General features: G+C 41.1%; 2 pseudogenes across 1 annotated transcript; both read left to right on the forward strand.

Annotated features, from left to right (window-relative positions):
• Positions 1 to 1,343: 1,343 nt before the first annotated feature.
• LOC121821977 (UDP-glucuronosyltransferase 1A8 pseudogene) lies at positions 1,344 to 5,227 on the forward strand (annotated as a pseudogene). Its single transcript, XR_013043967.1, has one exon. The product of XR_013043967.1 is annotated as a UDP-glucuronosyltransferase 1A8 pseudogene (transcript).
• A 4,807-nt stretch (positions 5,228 to 10,034) lies between these two features.
• Positions 10,035 to 16,610, forward strand: LOC102910369 (UDP-glucuronosyltransferase 1A8 pseudogene; annotated as a pseudogene).
• Positions 16,611 to 16,828: the final 218 nt, after the last annotated feature.

Genomic DNA, 16,828 nt, shown 5'->3' on the forward strand with positions numbered 1-16,828 from the left:
TATTGTAAGTTTTGTGGTGTTAACTTTTCTATACCATCATGCATCATCTTGAAGCTAATTTCTCTGTGTGGTGTAAAGGTATAATTTTAAGTCTTCTCTTGTGTAGAAACAGGCCTGACATTTCTGTACCTCTCTCGTGCTACATCCACAAATCACACAACACAGCAACAGATGGGGTGAGTGTCCCAGGCCTATGATGTCAATAAGAAAAAGAGAAACCAGAGGCACTTGTAAACTTTTCCTAGCCTTCAAGACCCTTCCCAGAAGGTCCTCTTTGGAAAGTAGAGTGGTAATGGCTTAGTGATTCCACCTGGGGGAGGACATGAACCAAAAGGCAGTGACCATAGGGACCAGCCTCCGTGTCTCAGTGGTATCTCAGTGTGGCTGCCACATATGCCAACTCCACAGACCATCCCTGAAGCTGAGCTGATTGCCTTCTCTATCAGGAGAGGAGGTTCAAAACTACCTGGAGTCCTTGGGCTGTTTCTTCTAGCCCAACTTCTGAGTTACCCTACTAAGCCTTCCCAAATAGGAGAAGTCCCACTCAACCAATTCCAGAAATATGATGGAGCTAGTAATGCTTGGTCTAGGAAGCCAATAGTGGCTTCATTTATCCATGAAAGATGACCCAGCAACCTGGTCTGGCATTTAGGTGTCCACCTCTGTGGACCTCACATGAGCAAAGTCTGATTCTTTGAAGATGGCAAATGGAAGCAGAACTCTGAAAAAAATTTAAAAGTGGGCATGGGAGCTAGAGAGATGGTTTGGTGATCGGAAGCACTGGCTGTTCTTTCAGAGGACCCAGGTTCAATTTCCAGTATCTCCCTGGCAGATCACACCTGTATGTAAATCCAATTCCAGGGTTTCTTTTCTTTTTTTTTTGGTTTGGTTTTTTTGAGACAGGGTTTATCTGTGTAGCTTTGTGCCTTTCCTGGAACTCACTTGGTAGCCCAGGCTGGCCTCCAACTCACAGAGATCCGCCTGCCTCTGCCTCCCGAGTGCTGGGATTAAAGGCATGCGCCACCACCACCCGGCCAATTCCAGGGTTTCTGACACCCTCACACAGACATATATGCAGGGACAACACCAATAACATAAAATGAAAATGATTTATTTAAAAATATACTGGCCATGATCCTCATACTAAGAGACTGCCACCTCCATGGATCCTATTTAAAAAAAAAAAAAAACCCCACAAGCAACAGCCATAATAATCTAGAAAAGAGTTGGTCAATAACTCAAGACGGAATCAGAGCCTCCCTCCTTCCCAGGTTCCAGAACTGTTTTGAAGGAACAAAAGTAATCATTTCAGTCACTAAGGATCGATAATTATTGCTCTTTTGAGTAAATCATTAGCATTAAATTTAACATCACTTGGAAACATATAAATACATGTGTCCACTGAGCAAAGTCTTCTGCCTCTACTCAACCAGCTCTAGTAGAGGAACTCAGAGTCTCAGCAGCTGGACTGTCCCAGGCTCCGCTTCTCCTATGGCTCCTGCAGGTCTCCCAGCCTCCCTTCCTCTGTGTGTGTGTCTGCTGCTGGCCTCTGGCTTTGCCCAGGCAGGCAGGCTCCTGGTGGTGCCCATGGATGGGAGCCACTGGTTCACCATGCAGTCGGTTGTGGAGAAACTCATCCACAGGGGGCATGATGTGGTGGCAGTTATGCCAGAGGTGAGTTGGCAGCTGGGAAAATCCCTGAATTTGACAGTGAAGACATACTCAACTTCTTACACTCTGGAAGATAAGAACCGTGAGTTCAAGTATTTTTCTGACACTCAATGGAAAACTTCAGAACAAAGTATGTTTTCTTTTCTGACAGGCTCAGCCAAACATTTCTTTGAATTATTATTTTCACATTGTAGAGATTTGTTTAATGACAAGAAGTTAGTGGAGTACTTGAAGCAGAGTTCTTTTGATGCTGTGTTTACGGACCCTCTTGATGTGTGCGGCTTAACTGTGGCCAAGTATTTGTCGCTCCCTTCGGTGATCATCGCAAGAGATATATTTTGTCACTATCTGGGAGAAGGTGCCCAGTGCCCTAGTCCACTGTCTTATGTTCCCAGAGGTCTCTCGAAATTCACAGACACCATGACTTTCAAGGAGAGAGTGTGGAACCACCTCTCCTACATGGGGGAGCGTGCATTTTGCCCCCATTTTTTAAAAACTGCTACAGACATTGCCTCTGAAGTTCTCCAGACTTTGGTGACTATGGATGACCTCTTCAGCCAAGTGTCTATTTGGTTGTTACGCACAGACTTTGTGTTAGATTTCCCCAGACCTGTGATGCCCAACATGGTGTTCATTGGTGGGATCAACTGCCAACAAAGAAAGCCAATTTCTAAGGTATGTTATTTGTTGTTTAGCACATGAAGAGTGCCCTGGGTTTCGACAATAAAAAAGAAATTCTTTACTGAGCTGTAATTTATTGTTTATATCACTGCATATGGAATTTCTTCCTGGGTTGTAGAATTGTTTTGTGCCTATTCACTAATTAGGAAACAATTCTATATAGGTGCCCTATTCATATGTCCATGTACACCTGTGGCAATAGTGCATATACGTTCCAAGCTACAATCTAAATTTAAATATCTATGTATGCCTTCCTATTTGTGTGTGTGTGTGTGGCAGGGGCAATGCAATTAGGTAGTGGAGGGGACAAAGAAAACTTTCCTGTGGAGTGAAAGAGACAATAATGGTACACATGTCCCATGAAAACAGAAAAGGGAGCACTCAGAGGTAGAAGAGAACATATGGAAAGTAAGGGTAACTAGAAAAGAGTGGGGTAAACAGAAAAGACAAAATGCCTGGAAAATGGATTAATGCCACTGAATACTCTGTATGCTAACTTTAAAAAGTGATTTGAAGAGACAAAAACTTTCAAGCTACATTATACTATTTTTTAGAAATTTTTGAGAATTTTCAAGCCATGAAGCAGTCCTTATTTGTCGGCTGCACTCTATAGGAGTGCACATGTGATTTTTCCAAATTTTAAAAAATCATTGATATGATATGAGCATTGCTAAGTTGTTTTAGAGGACCTTGTTCTCGGGGTGTCCTCCATCCCTTTTTTCTCTCCACCTCTTTCTGCCTCTCTTCCTCATGGTTACCTGAGCTCTGATGGGAGGGATTTGAGAGAGCCGTCTCATTTAGAGCTGTGTTCTCCATGGTCTCTCTATGAAGTGTCTCTTGCTGTGTGTCTCTGTACTTGCTCCCATCTGTTGCATGAGGCCCCTGGCAAGGCATCTCTGATGATGGCTGACTAAGGCACTGATCCATGAGTCTAGCAGAATATCATTATGAGTCATTTAATTGTTATCTTTTCTTTAAGAACAGGAGAATTTGTTTTTACTCTAGCTGTCTGTACTTACAGACTCTGATGTTTGTCACCCAATCACTGTCAGGTATGGGTTCCATTCATAATGTGGGCCTTAATTCAAATCAGATACCAATTGGTTACTCCCACAAGGTTTGTGCCTCCATTTCCCTGGTGTATTTTTTGTTTGTTTGTTTTGTTTTGTTTTTAGAGATGAGATTTCTCTGCATAGCATTGGAGCCTGTCCTGGAACTCACTCTGTAGACTAGACTGGCCTTGAACTCAGAGAACCACTTGCCTCTGCCTCCCATGTGCTGGAATTAAAGGTGTGCACCACCACACCTAGTGTGTTTGCAGGTAAGACAGATTATAGAACAAAGGATTTGTGGTAGGGTTGGTGTTTTCTGTTCTCTTTTAGTGACTTGCAGAGTACATTTCCATGTCATAGATACTAGAACATGGGGTGAAGGTTTCATATAGGCACCAGCTCAACCTTTCCATGTTCATTGAGTTGTGTGGGTATTGTCTTTAACAATGGGGTCTTGGAAGTTTGGGGAGATCAACCTATTGTCTTGGCAACAGCCTGAGTTGTTTGGGATTTTCCATGGGAGCTTTTTGATGCACAACTGAATTGGATTGGCACTCTTCCCAAAAAGGAAGCTTAGTTTGGTAACAAGATATGGCCAGTAAGGGTTCTCTCTACCTTATTATTTGGAGACTTCTTTAGGATTGCCTTCATATATTACAGGAAGTATAAACTGCTCTGCACTAGGTTCTGTTCAGGAAGTCTGTTCCTAAGCCAAGGTACTCAAGGCTATTCCTCATTTTCTCTTCTAGGAGGTCCAATATATCTCTTTTTATGTTGAAGTTTTTCATCCATTTGGAGTTGAGTTTTGTGCAGGGTGATAAGTATGAATCTATTTTCATTATTCTACATGCAGTCATCCAGTTTAACTAGCACCATTTCTGGAAGATATTGTGATTTTTTTCAGTGTGTATTTCTGATTTATTTATCAAAATCCTGGTGTTCATAGGTGTGTGGTTGTTTGTCCAGGTCTTCAATTTGATTTTACTGACCAATGTGTTTATATATTTATTTTTTTAAAAACCAATACCATGATGTTTTTCCCACTATGATTTAGTAGTATAATTTGAGATCAAGAATGGTAAGAGCTCTTGTAGTTCCATTATTGTTCAGGATTGTTTCAACTATGCTGTTGTGTGTGTGTGTGTGTGTGTGTGTGTGTGTGTGTGTGTGTGTGTTTCCATATGAAGTTGTGAGTTGTCCTTTTAAGGTCTGTGAAGAAATGTGTTTTATAATTTATAGGGGGTTGCATTGAATCAGGAGATTGCTTCTGGTAGGATGGTCATTTTTACTGTGTTAATCCTTCAAATCCATGAACATGGGAGATTTTTCCATTTGTTATTTTCTTTAGTTTGTTTCTTTGAAGACTTGAAGTGTTTATCCTATCAGTCATTCATTTACTTGGTTGGAGTTACCCACAAGACATTTTATATTGTTTGAGGCTGTTGTGACCTTTCATTTTGTCCTTTTTGGTTTTTTGAGACAGGGTTTCTTTGTGTAGCTTTTATCCTTTCCTGGAACTCACTCTGTAGTCCAGACTGGCCTGGAACTCACAACGATCTGCCTGCCTCTACCTCCCAAGTGCTGTGATTAAAAGCAAGCGCCACCACCGCCTGGCTGTTTGAGGCTATTATGAATGGTGCTGTTCTGCTGTTTTCATTCTCAGGGTGTTTGCCATTTGTAAATATGAGGACTGCTGATTTTCTGATTGTGTATCCAGCTCCTTTGCTGGATGTGTTCTTCAGTTGTAAGTGTTCCCTGGTGGAATTTTTAGGGTCACTTATGTACACTATCATATCATCTGCAAATAAAGACCATTTGACTTCTTCCTTTCTGATTGGTATCCCCTTGATCTTGTTCAGTTACCTTATTGCTCTAGATAAGACTTCAAGTACTACATTGAATAGGTGTTGGAAGAGTGGACAATCTGTAAGTCATAAAGATAAACGAAGTTCTTTTCATAGTGTTTCACTTGTCATTAAGTTAGATACAGTCAAAACCAAAAATTAACACATTTGACATCTTCCTTTATTGGTAACTATCATGGTCTTTAGAGTGCCTGCTCCAAGATCACATCAGGTATGCAAAATAATCCATGATATCAATGAGAACAAACTTTTTCTATCTGAGAGGTAAGGAAGGAACACACCTATTTTGATGCTAACTTTCTTTATTCCTCTATCTTGAAAATATCTTTCCTTGTTTGTCTTTAAAAGTTATATATATAACTATTTACAAATATATATATTTTCCAACAGAATATATATATATATATATTTGGGAAATATATATATATATATATATATATTTGGGAAATATATATATATATATTTGGGAAATATATATATATATATATTTGGGAAATATATATATATATATATATATATATATATATATATATATATATTTGGGAAATATATATATATATTTCCCAACAGAAATCCCTGGATAATGTAAGAGTTACATTTTGAGGGTCACATTGCATTTTTTTGAAAATACAATAAGAATCAGAGCCATTCTGATAACACATGTGAAATCACAGGGTTACTCTAGGACATGGAATGTTATGCTGACTGACCAGGCAGCCAGCTTGGCTGGGAATGGCTGTCAGCTAAGCTCCCTGGAGAACAGGCAGAAACAAGTAGTGCTCAAGTGCTCCCCAGTTTCTGGAGGAACCGTTACCTTAAAATTACCCCAGGACCTAAACATAAATAATTATTTGGTTGAACCTTAACTCTTGTATCATAAAACTTAGATTAGGAGTTCGTGCATCTAAGAATCAGATACTGAGAGATTTTTTGCAGGGAGTTATGTCTTTAATGTTATCAGCCAGAGTTGAGCTACTGGGGAACTGGCACCAAAGTTTCTTAGGCCTGACATTGGTTCAAACAAGACACCTGGGAATCTTTCCTTTTACAGTTTATTTGCAGGGGCAAATAGTCTACTTTGAATTTTCTCAGGGGTCTTAAATCAGCTAATTGTGTAAAAACCTATCTTTGTAGCTGACATATTTTCCTATGTTAGCTTGAGCTATGAAAAATATCCTGGTATTATTTCTATTCATCAAAATTATACAGCTTAAGAAGAAATCATCTTTAGACAGTCCACAGAACAAATACCCATAAGGTTGAGATGTAATCATGAGATTACAGGTACACATTAGATGAAAATGCATGGTAATAGGGAGATTCCACAGCTGTTTTTGCACATGTGAAATGACAGACAGAAGCAACCAGTTTTCAGTGTCGGTGGCCCCGTAAACCTTGTTTGGAACCTGCTAGGTTGACATCTGAATTATTAGTTGTCATCTGCTACAATATAACATGGACCATGGCAGATAACATTACAGTATTTTCACTGATTGTCCTCATATTTTCAGTGATCATTAGTGATATCTACTAGCTTATCCACTTTTATTTTTGTGAACATGACTGTGCTGACCATTCTTTAATACCTTCTTGTTCTGTAATCCCACCAGCAAGAAGTTGAGTTGTTGGGTCATATACCTGGGCACATGTCACACTCATTCACATCCCACACATTAGTCACACACACATACATACACAGACATACACAGCACCACCACTACCTTTAGTCTCACACACCACACACTAATACACATACAGCATGCTTAGCCACATACAAACACATATGTGGTCATGCAGGTCTCTTGATATAGAGCTTGTAAACAGCACAGCCACACATCTAAAATAAAAACAACCCTATGACCTTGTATGTGTCTATCCTATTATTTCATATGGCAGCCATGTTTCACACACAGTGTGCTGCCAGGGAATAGATGTTATGGGTGGAGTTAAACCTGTGTGTTGAGAAAGAAACACTGAGAAAAGAAACTGTGTGTCTGGGCATGTATATGTGTGCAGTCTTCGGGCATAGAGACTTTGATGATGGTTATTACACAACACCGAGGGGTTTCCCTGGAGATTTCATTACACAGGATTAATTAAATCATACAGCAATGGTGACTCCATAGAGGTGTCATAGCCACAGGAGTAACTCAGAGTTGGTTTGGCTCTGCACCAGCCCTTCCCTACACAAGTGGTCCTTTAGTGAGGGGCCTGCTTTTCTGTGACCGTCTCTAGCATTCATTCCTTCTCCCTGCCAACTAACTTTCACTTCTCTCCACCCACCCTCCTTAGTCCACATTAGGATGTGCAAACAAGCAAGCACATTACAGAGGCAGAGACTATTTATGGACGGTTTCTTCATTTTTCTTAATTCTTAAATTCAAGCACATCACTTGATGACTGTGTTTGGAAACTGGCACTGCAATAGAGGGCGAGATGTTCCCAAGGCAAAGGTCACAAGCTTTTCTGTTCTGGAAAACACACAACTAGGTAGTCAGCAAAACCATTTCACTAATTATTCTTCTGGATAAATCATTGGTACTGAGTGTAACTTCATCTATGAATATATAAACACATGTCTCCATTGAGGTAGCCTTGGTACCTGTACCTTCCCTGCTGTCTTGTTAGAGAGGTAGAGCCTGACTGGCAGGATTGCTCTGAGATAGGCTTGTCCTGTCAGCCCCTACAGTTATTCCAGCCTCCCTTCCTCCCCCCCCCCTGTGATGTGTGTGTGTGTGTGTGTGTGTGTGTGTGTGTGTGTGTGTGTGTGTGTGGTGTGTGTGCTGCCCTCTGGCTTTGTCCAGGCAAGTGGGCTGCTGGTGTTGACTATGGATGGGAGCCACTGGTTCACCATAAAAATCTGTTTTGTATGAACTGTACCACAGAGGCCTTGAGTTAGTGGTGATGTTGTCAGAAGTGGGAGGGCAATGGGGAAGATCACTGAATATGGTAGTTTGAAATAAAATGGCCCCCAAAAGGACCAACAGTATTAGGAGGTGTGACCTTGCTGGAGTGGGTGTGGCTTTGTTGGAGGGAGAGTGTCACTGTGGGACTGGGCTTTGAGGACTCTTATGCTTAAGCCAATCTCAGTGTCTGTTTACAACCTGGTTCCTGCTGATCAAGTTGTAGAACTCTCAGGTTCTTCAGCACCATGCCTGCCTGTGTGCTGCCATGTCCAGCCATGATGATAATGGACTAACCTTTTGAAACACTAAGCCACCCCTGTTAAATGTTTTCCTTTGTAAGGGTTGCCTTGGTCATGGTATTTCTTCACCAAGAGACTGTATTATATGAGGAACAGTCACTCAGCTTCTCACTCTCGGGTTTTGACTGAGAGTCAAGGTTGTTGCTGACACTCAGTGGGAAACTCTGGAGGTCATTATGCTTTCTCTATGACATCATCTTTCACTGTGGAGGAGTCTGTTTAGCAAAAGGCAGTTAATATCTTACCCACAGCAGAGTGTTCTGTTTTTGTGTTGTTTTTGTTTTAGGCTTTTGTGGACCCTTTGGATGTGTGCAACTTAGTTGTTACCAAATATCTTTCCGTTCCACGTGAGATGGTCGGATGGTCAGCAGAGTCATGTTTTGCTGTAATGTTGAAGGAAGCACTCAGGGCTCCAGTCCCTTTCCCGTGTGCCTCATCTTCTGCACCGCCTCCCACATACCCTGACTGTCAGAGTGGGAATTATTTTCATTTTTTGGTTAAGCAATTATTTTCTCATGGAGATCACCTCTGAATTTCTCCAACTCCCTGAGACAATGGTCTCCACTGGGACATTTCCATTTGGTGTCAGGCACTGACTTTACTTTTGACCATCCCATCCTGTGATATTCAACTTGGTCTCCCTGGTGAGATCAATGGCCACCAGGGCTAGTCACTTTCCCAAGTGTGTTATCCAAGTGTGTTTCCTAAGTGTCCCTTAGCACAGGAAGGGAGGCCTGATTTGGATGTTAGAGGGAAAACGGTTTTTTATTAAACTTTTTGTCATTTGTGTTTGTAACATTTATAGTTTCTGGTCCAGTGAAATATTTCTTGCCAATTTCCTTAGGAAGCTTTACACATCTTCACTTGTGTGTGTGTTCAGCAGAATTGGTTATTTATAATTTTCAGGTTGTTTAAAAAATACTAGTTTCATATCCATCCCTTCGAACCACTCCGTTATTCCATCCTTAGGATCTTTGCCCACGGAAGTGCTTCAGGAGACAAGTCTGAAGCTTTCACAATTTTTTGAAATTATTTTGTAATAGATGTATATAAGTGATGCAGTATTTACTTGATTAAAAATATATCTACTTATTGGTGTAGCATACTGCTCCTTGTCTTGTACTTTGCTTGGTAACAGATCACTGACATCTTCACAGGCAGCAGCTTTCAGAATTGCTGTGCTTCAATGAACCATATTGTCTTCCTGATGAGGACTATTCAGCAATATTGGTGGGAGCTCACCCACTGACTCCTCCTCAGGACTCCAGACATATATCGTATTGTCTCCCATCAATGGAGTCGGTAAACCTGTGTAATACAGTGGGATTCCATGCAACAACAAGGATTTTTTGTACCTTTTTTGAGCAGGCCCACTATAGCTCTTCTAACACCTTTGGCCCTGCTTTGTGTTCCAGGCATTTCAGGATTCAGCTTTTTCTTCTGGTTTTTCTCAAGTGATTGTTTGTTTTTTGTTTTTTTGGTGTTTTTTTTTTTGTTTTTTTTTTTTTTGGCAGAGTTACACCTCTGTATACTAGCTTGTAATTCTGCATGGACCAAGTAGTGTAACCTCAAGGAGGCAGAGCTCACATTGACTTCTCTACCCGGATGGGCCACTGCCCCTGTCTGGTTATTGGATGGTCTGTCTTTGCTATCTAGAAACATCACTGTCAAAGTAGATGGATGGCTCTTGCAGTGGTGTCTGGTCCAGGGAGTCACGAGTTATCTTCTCTGGTCAGGCAATTTCTCAAACTGTATCTGACACTGAGCAAAGCTGCAGACTAGTCTCTGAGGTTAGAGTATCCTGCTCAGAGTCAGATCTTCACAGTGCCGATCTGCACAGGATCAGACACTATCTATGTGTTGTGGACTTTTGGCTTAAGATGTGTTTCATTCATTTATGCTGTGGAATATGTGTTTAATGATGCAAACTTATGTTGCACTCATTTATGTTGCATTTGTTTAACTCTGTGAAGGTGTGTTACTTTGCCTGTCTAAAACACCTGATTTGTCTAATAAAGAGCTGAATGGCCAGGAGAGGGATAGGTGGAACTACAAGTCAGAGAGAATAAATAGGAAGAGAAATCTAGGTTCAGGAGAAGCGGGAGGAGCAAGAAAAGGAGAAGGAGAGGAGGACGCCGGAGGCCAGCTACCCAGGAAACAACCAGCCATGGAATAAGAAAAAAAATGAAAGGATATAGAATAGAGAAAGGTAAAAGTCCAGAGGCAAAATGTAGAAGAAGAGAAATGGGTTAATTTAAGTTAAATTAGTAGAGCTGACTACAAACAAACTAAGCTAAGACTGGGCATTCATAAATAAGAATAAGACTCGGTGTATTTATTAGGGAGCTGAGTGGTGGGCACCCCCAATAAAACCAACCGCGTGTATGCACAGCGGATTGCCTGTCTTCTGGGGGCAGAGCTGTATGGTGGATTTCTGCCTAAACTGTTTGTCTGAATTCCCAATAAATCAAGCCTGGCTCCTTCTCTAAAGTAAGCAGAAGTGGAATTTAGCTGTCAGGGTGGAGCTGTTGTACAACCTTTCAAGTTGAGGGGACCCACTGCTTGACTTCCCCACACAAGCAGGACTAAGTCCTCCAGTTCTGGAACCTGGGAAGGAGGGAGGCTCTGATTCCAGATTGAGTTATTGACCAACTCTTTTCTAGATTATTATAGCTGTTGCTTGTGTTTTTTTGTTTGTTTGTTTTGTTCTTTCTTTCTTCCTTTCTTTTCTTTTCTTTCTTTCTTCTTTTTTTTTTACTAATAGGAGAGGTGGCAGTCTCTTAGTATGTCTCTTACCATGGAGTCTCTTACCATGGAGGTGGCAGTCTCTTAGTATGAGGATCATGGCCAGCATATTTTTAAATAAATTATTTTTAGTTTATGTTATTGGTGTTTTCCATACATGTATGTGTCTGTGAGGGTGTCAGAAACCCTGGAATTGGATTTACATATAGGTGTGAGCTGCCAGGGAGATACTGGGAATTGAACCTGGGTCCTCTGAAAGAACAGCCAGTGCTTCCAACCACTGAGCCATCTCTCTAGCTCCCATGCCCACTTTTAAACTTTTTTCAGAGTTCTGCTTCTATTTGCCTTCTTAAAAGAACCAAAATTTGCTCATCTAATGTACACAGAGGTGGACACCTACATACCAGACCAGGTTGCTGGGTCATCTTTCATGGATAAAGAAGCCACTATCGGCTTCCTTGACCAAGCATTGCTAGCTCCAACATATTTCTGGAATGGTTGAGTGGGACTTCTCCTATTTGGGTAGGTTTAGTAGGGTAACTCAGAAGTTGGGCTAGAAGAAGCAGTCCAAGGACTCCAGGTAGTTTTGAACCTCCTCTCCTGATAGAGAAGGCAATCAGCTCAGCTTCAGGGATAGCCTGTGGAGTTGGCATATGTGGCAGCCACAGTGAGATACCACTGAGACATGGAGGCTGGTCACTATGATCACTGCCTTTTTGTTCATGTCCTCCCCCAGGTGGAATCATTAATCCATTACCACTCTACTTCCCAAAGAGGACCTTCTGGGAAGGGTCTTGAAAGGGTAGGAAAAGTTTACAAGTGCCTCTGTTTTTTTCTTATTGACATCATAGGCCTGGGACACTCACCCCATCTGTTGCTGTTCTGTGTGATTTGTGGATGTAGCACGAGAGAGGTACAGAAATGTCAGGCCTGTTTCTACACAAGAGAAGACATAAAATTATACCTTTACACCACACAGAGAAATTAGCTTCAAGATGATGCATGATGGTATAGAAAAGTTAACACCACAAAACTTACAATATCTGGTTAAATCGTCATTAACCTGCTCTCAGAGTCTCTGCAAAGAGGTCACGTTGTCTGGTGCCTGTATGTTGAGATGGAACACTGTGCCTACACTGGGCATCACTGTTGTGGACCCAAGTCGAATGGTTCCCTTGACTAATGTTTGTCAGAAGCAGTAAGTCATTAGGGGATTGTTTACAAACTCACTGGATACACTGTCATGTCCTGACTCATTATTTAATGCCAGGACTAGGTTCAACATGAGTCTCTTCCTGGAATTGTGGTGAAAGATACAAGTCCTAAGTTCTGATCACTTTGTTCGTAGGAAAGCAGAGCCCCTGGCCATTGTGGCTGGAGTAAATTAATGTGATCATCTTCATTGGAGGCAACAAGCTTTCAGAGGCTTAGCTCTTCATCTTCTGTCTTCTGTCTGGATGTCTGTCTAAAAGCCAGGCTCAGAAAGAAAGGCATCCTGTCTTAGAAAGGATACTGAAATAACAGAAACTGATTTAACACAGAGAATGTTTCCATTTTGATGGGGAATACTGTGGCTGTGTAATACTGGTTTACTGGAATCCTACAGCAGGGCAGAGTCCCAAGGCTCAGTGCCTGGCAGTCAAGACTCCTACACCCTCAGATCCATTAAATCACTGCAAAATATAATTGATTTGACCCTGGCCTGTCCTATGTACCATAATGTGCTCTTTAGGGCAGGACCAGCTTTTCTGTGACCTCTAGCTTTCTCTATCTACCTCTTCTTGGTGACTTTCACTGTCCATCCTTCTTAATTTCCCTTCTTATGAAGTATAAATGAGCATGTGATGAATGTAGAGGATCCTTATAGGCAGCTTCTTAATTTTTCTTAATTTAAAAAACAAAACATATTGTTTGACAACTCTGCAAAACTATGTCTGCAATAGAGGTCATGATCTTTCTGAAACAAAGTCATACATTTTTTTTTTAATCTGGAAGGCACAAAACTAGTGATTTCAGCCAATGAAATTCATTAATTATTGTTCTTTTACGTAAATCATTAGCACTAAATTTAACTTCTCTTGGAAACATATAAATACATGTGTCCACTGAGCAAGGTCTTCTGCCTCTGCTCAGTCAGCTCTATAAGAAGAGCTGAGAGTCTCAGCAGCTGGACTGTCCCGGGCTCCACTTCTCCCATGGCTCCTGCAGGTCTCCCAGCCTCCCTTCCTCTGTGTGTGTGTCTGCTGCTGGCCTCTGGCTTTGCCCAGGCAGGCAGGCTCCTGGTGGTGCCCATGGATGGGAGCCACTGGTTCACCATGCAGATGGTTGTGGAGAAACTCATCCACAGAGGGCATGATGTGGTGGCAGTTGTGCCAGAGGTGAGTTGGCAACTGGGAAAATCCCTGAATTTGACAGAGAAGACATATTCAACTCCTTATACTCTGGAGGAATTCAATCATATGTTCAATTATTTTTCTGACACTCAATGGATAACTCCAGAACAACGTATACTTTCTTTAATAATAGGCTCAGTCAAAGTGTTATTTGAATTAAGAGCTTCACACTGTAGGAGTTTGTTTAACGACAAGAAGTTAGTGGAGTACTTGAAGCAAAGTTCTTTTGATGCTGTGTTTCTGGATCCTTTCGAGGTGTGTGGCTTAACTCTGGCCAAGTATTTGTCGCTCCCTTCAGTGGTCTTTTCAAGGTATTTCTATTGCCACCATCTTGAAGTGGGCAATCAGTGCCCAAGTCCACTGTCTTATGTTCCTAGACTCTTCTCAAAATTCACAGACACCATGACTTTCACAGAGAGAGTGTCAAACTTTGTTTTCTACATGGAAGAGTGGGCAATTTGTCACTACTTGTTCAAAGCTGCTACAGACATTGCCTCTGAAGTTCTCCAGACCCCAGTGACTATGGATGACCTCTTCAGCCAAGTGTCTATTTGGTTGTTATGCACAGACTTTGTGTTAGATTTCCCCAGACCTGTGATGCCCAACATGGTGTTCATTGGTGGGATCAACTGCCAACAAAGAAAGCCGATTTCCAAGGTATGTTGTCTCTTCTTTAGCACATGAAGACAGGCCTAGGTTTAGGCCATTAAAAGAATATTCTTTACTGAGTTGTGATTTACCTTTGGCATCAATTCATTATATAATACATATTTTTTCCTGGTTATAGAATTGTTTTGTGACAATTCACTAATTAGAAAAATCTATAGAGATGTCCCTATTGATATGCATGTGTACACCTGTTTCATAATTGCATATACCTTCTAAGATACAATCTAAATTTAAATATATTTGTGTGCCTTCCTATTTGTGTGTGTTGGTCAGGATCATTACATTAGAAAGGGGAGGGGACAAAGAAAAGTTTGCTGAGGAGGAACAAAATGGTCCTGATAGACATGTCACATGAAAACAGAGAGGGGAATATTCGGGAGTAGGAAGAGAACATATGGAGTGTAAGGCTGGCTAGAAAGAGAATGGAATAAAAAGGAGAAAATACACCATATCTGAAAAATGCCATAATGCCGCCAAATAAGTTGTATGCTAACTTAGGAAAGATATTTGAAAACACACACACACACACACACACACACACACACACACACTCACACACACACACACACACACACCCTCGAAGCTTCATTTTACTATTCTTTGGAGATGTTTACATACACATCAAACCATGAAGCAGACCTCATTATGTGTCAGTTGCTCTATATGAGTGCATATGTAGTTTTTCCAAATTGCAAAATTACTGATATGATATATAGGATGCAAGGAAGGTACATTTGTTTTATAACAAAATAAAGTATAATAAGATAAAATAAAAACCACCATATAAAAATGGGTCAAGATAAGTCAACAGAGAAAGATGGTCATGAAAGGAAGTCACAAGAATCAGAGACTCACTTGTTAACACAGTCAGGAGTCCCATAAAAGCACTAAAACAGAAAGCTATGGTGTATATTCAGAGGGCCTGATGCAGACCCGTGCAGGCCCTGGGCATACAGCTTCAGTCTCTGTGAGTTCCTATGAGCATTGCTGAGTAGTTTTAGAGGACCTTGTTCTCAGGGTGTCCTCCATCCCTTCTTTCTCCCTTTTTCTTTCTGCCTCTCTTTTTTGGGGTTCACTGAGCTCTGAGGGAGGGGATTTGGCAGAGCCGTCTCATTTAGAGCTGTGTGCTCCAAGGCCTCTCTATGTAATGACTTTCTGTGTGTCTCTGTACTTGTTCCCATCTGTTGCATGAGGCCCCCAGCAAAATATCTCTGATGATGGCTGACTAAGGCACTGATCCATGAATATAGCAGAATATCATTTTGAGTCATTTACTTGTTACTTTCCCCCTTAAGAACAGGAGTATTTGATTTTATCCTAGCTATCTGGACTTATTGACTCTGGTTCTTGGTCACCCAATCAGTGCAGGTATGGGTTCCATTCATGATGATGGCCTTAATTCAAATCAGGCATTATTTGGTTACTCCCACAAGGTTTGTGTCTCCATTGCCCTGGTGTGTTTTGCAGACAAGACAGATTGTAGGTCACAGGATTTGTGGTTGGGTTGGTGTTTCTTGTTCTCTTTTGGTAACTTGAAGACATTTCCATGTCATAGACACTAGAACATGGGGTGAAGGTTTGATGTAGGCACCAGCTCAACCTCTCCATGTTCAATGAGTAGTGCAGGTGTTGTCTTCAGCAATGGGGTCTTGAAAGTTTGTGGAGATCAACTTGTTGTCTTGGCCACAGCCTGTGTTGTTTGGGAATTTCCATGGGACCCCTTTGACCAACAACTGAATTGGATTGGCACCCTTCCCAAAAAGGAACCTTTGTTTCATAACAGGATATGGCCAGTAGAGGTTCCCTCTCCCTCATTATTTGGAGACTCCTTTAGGATTGCCTTCATATATTACAGGAATATAAACTGCTCTGCACTAGGTTCTGTTCAGGAAGTCTGTTCCTGAGCCAAGGTACTCAAGGCTATTCCCCACCTTCTCTTCTAGGAGGTCCAATATATCACCTTTTATGTTGAAATCTTTTATCCATTTGGAGTTGAGTTTTGTGCAGGGTGATAGGTATGAATCTATTTTCATTATTCTACATGCACAATGTCTGGATGATACTGTGAATTTTTTTCAGTCAATATTTCTGGCTTATTTATCAGATACCTGGTATTTATAGGTTTGGAGTTTTATGTCCAGATCTTCAATTTGATTTCACTGACCAATGTGTCTATTTTTTTTTAAACCAATACCATGTTGTTTTTCTTACAATGGCTTTGTAGTATAATTTGAGGTCAAGAATGGTAAGAGCTCTTGTAGTTCTATTATTGTTCAGGACTCTTTCAGCTATCCTGTGGTTTTTTTTTTTTAATTTTCATTTGTGTGTGTGTGTGCGGGCACGCGCGCGTGTGCGTGCATGTTTCTGTGTGTGTTTCCATATGAAGTTGCGAATTGTCCTTTCAAGGTCTGGGAAGAGTTGTTTTTATCATTTTAATGGGGAAAGCATTGAATCAGATTGCTTCTAATAGGATGGGCATTTTTATTGTGTTAATCCTGCAAATCCCTGAGCATGGGAGATCTTCCATTTGTTATTTTCTTTAGTTTG

The sequence above is a fragment of the Peromyscus maniculatus genome, chromosome 13 (assembly GCF_049852395.1).
Source record: "Peromyscus maniculatus bairdii isolate BWxNUB_F1_BW_parent chromosome 13, HU_Pman_BW_mat_3.1, whole genome shotgun sequence".
Taxonomy (NCBI): domain Eukaryota; kingdom Metazoa; phylum Chordata; class Mammalia; order Rodentia; family Cricetidae; genus Peromyscus; species Peromyscus maniculatus.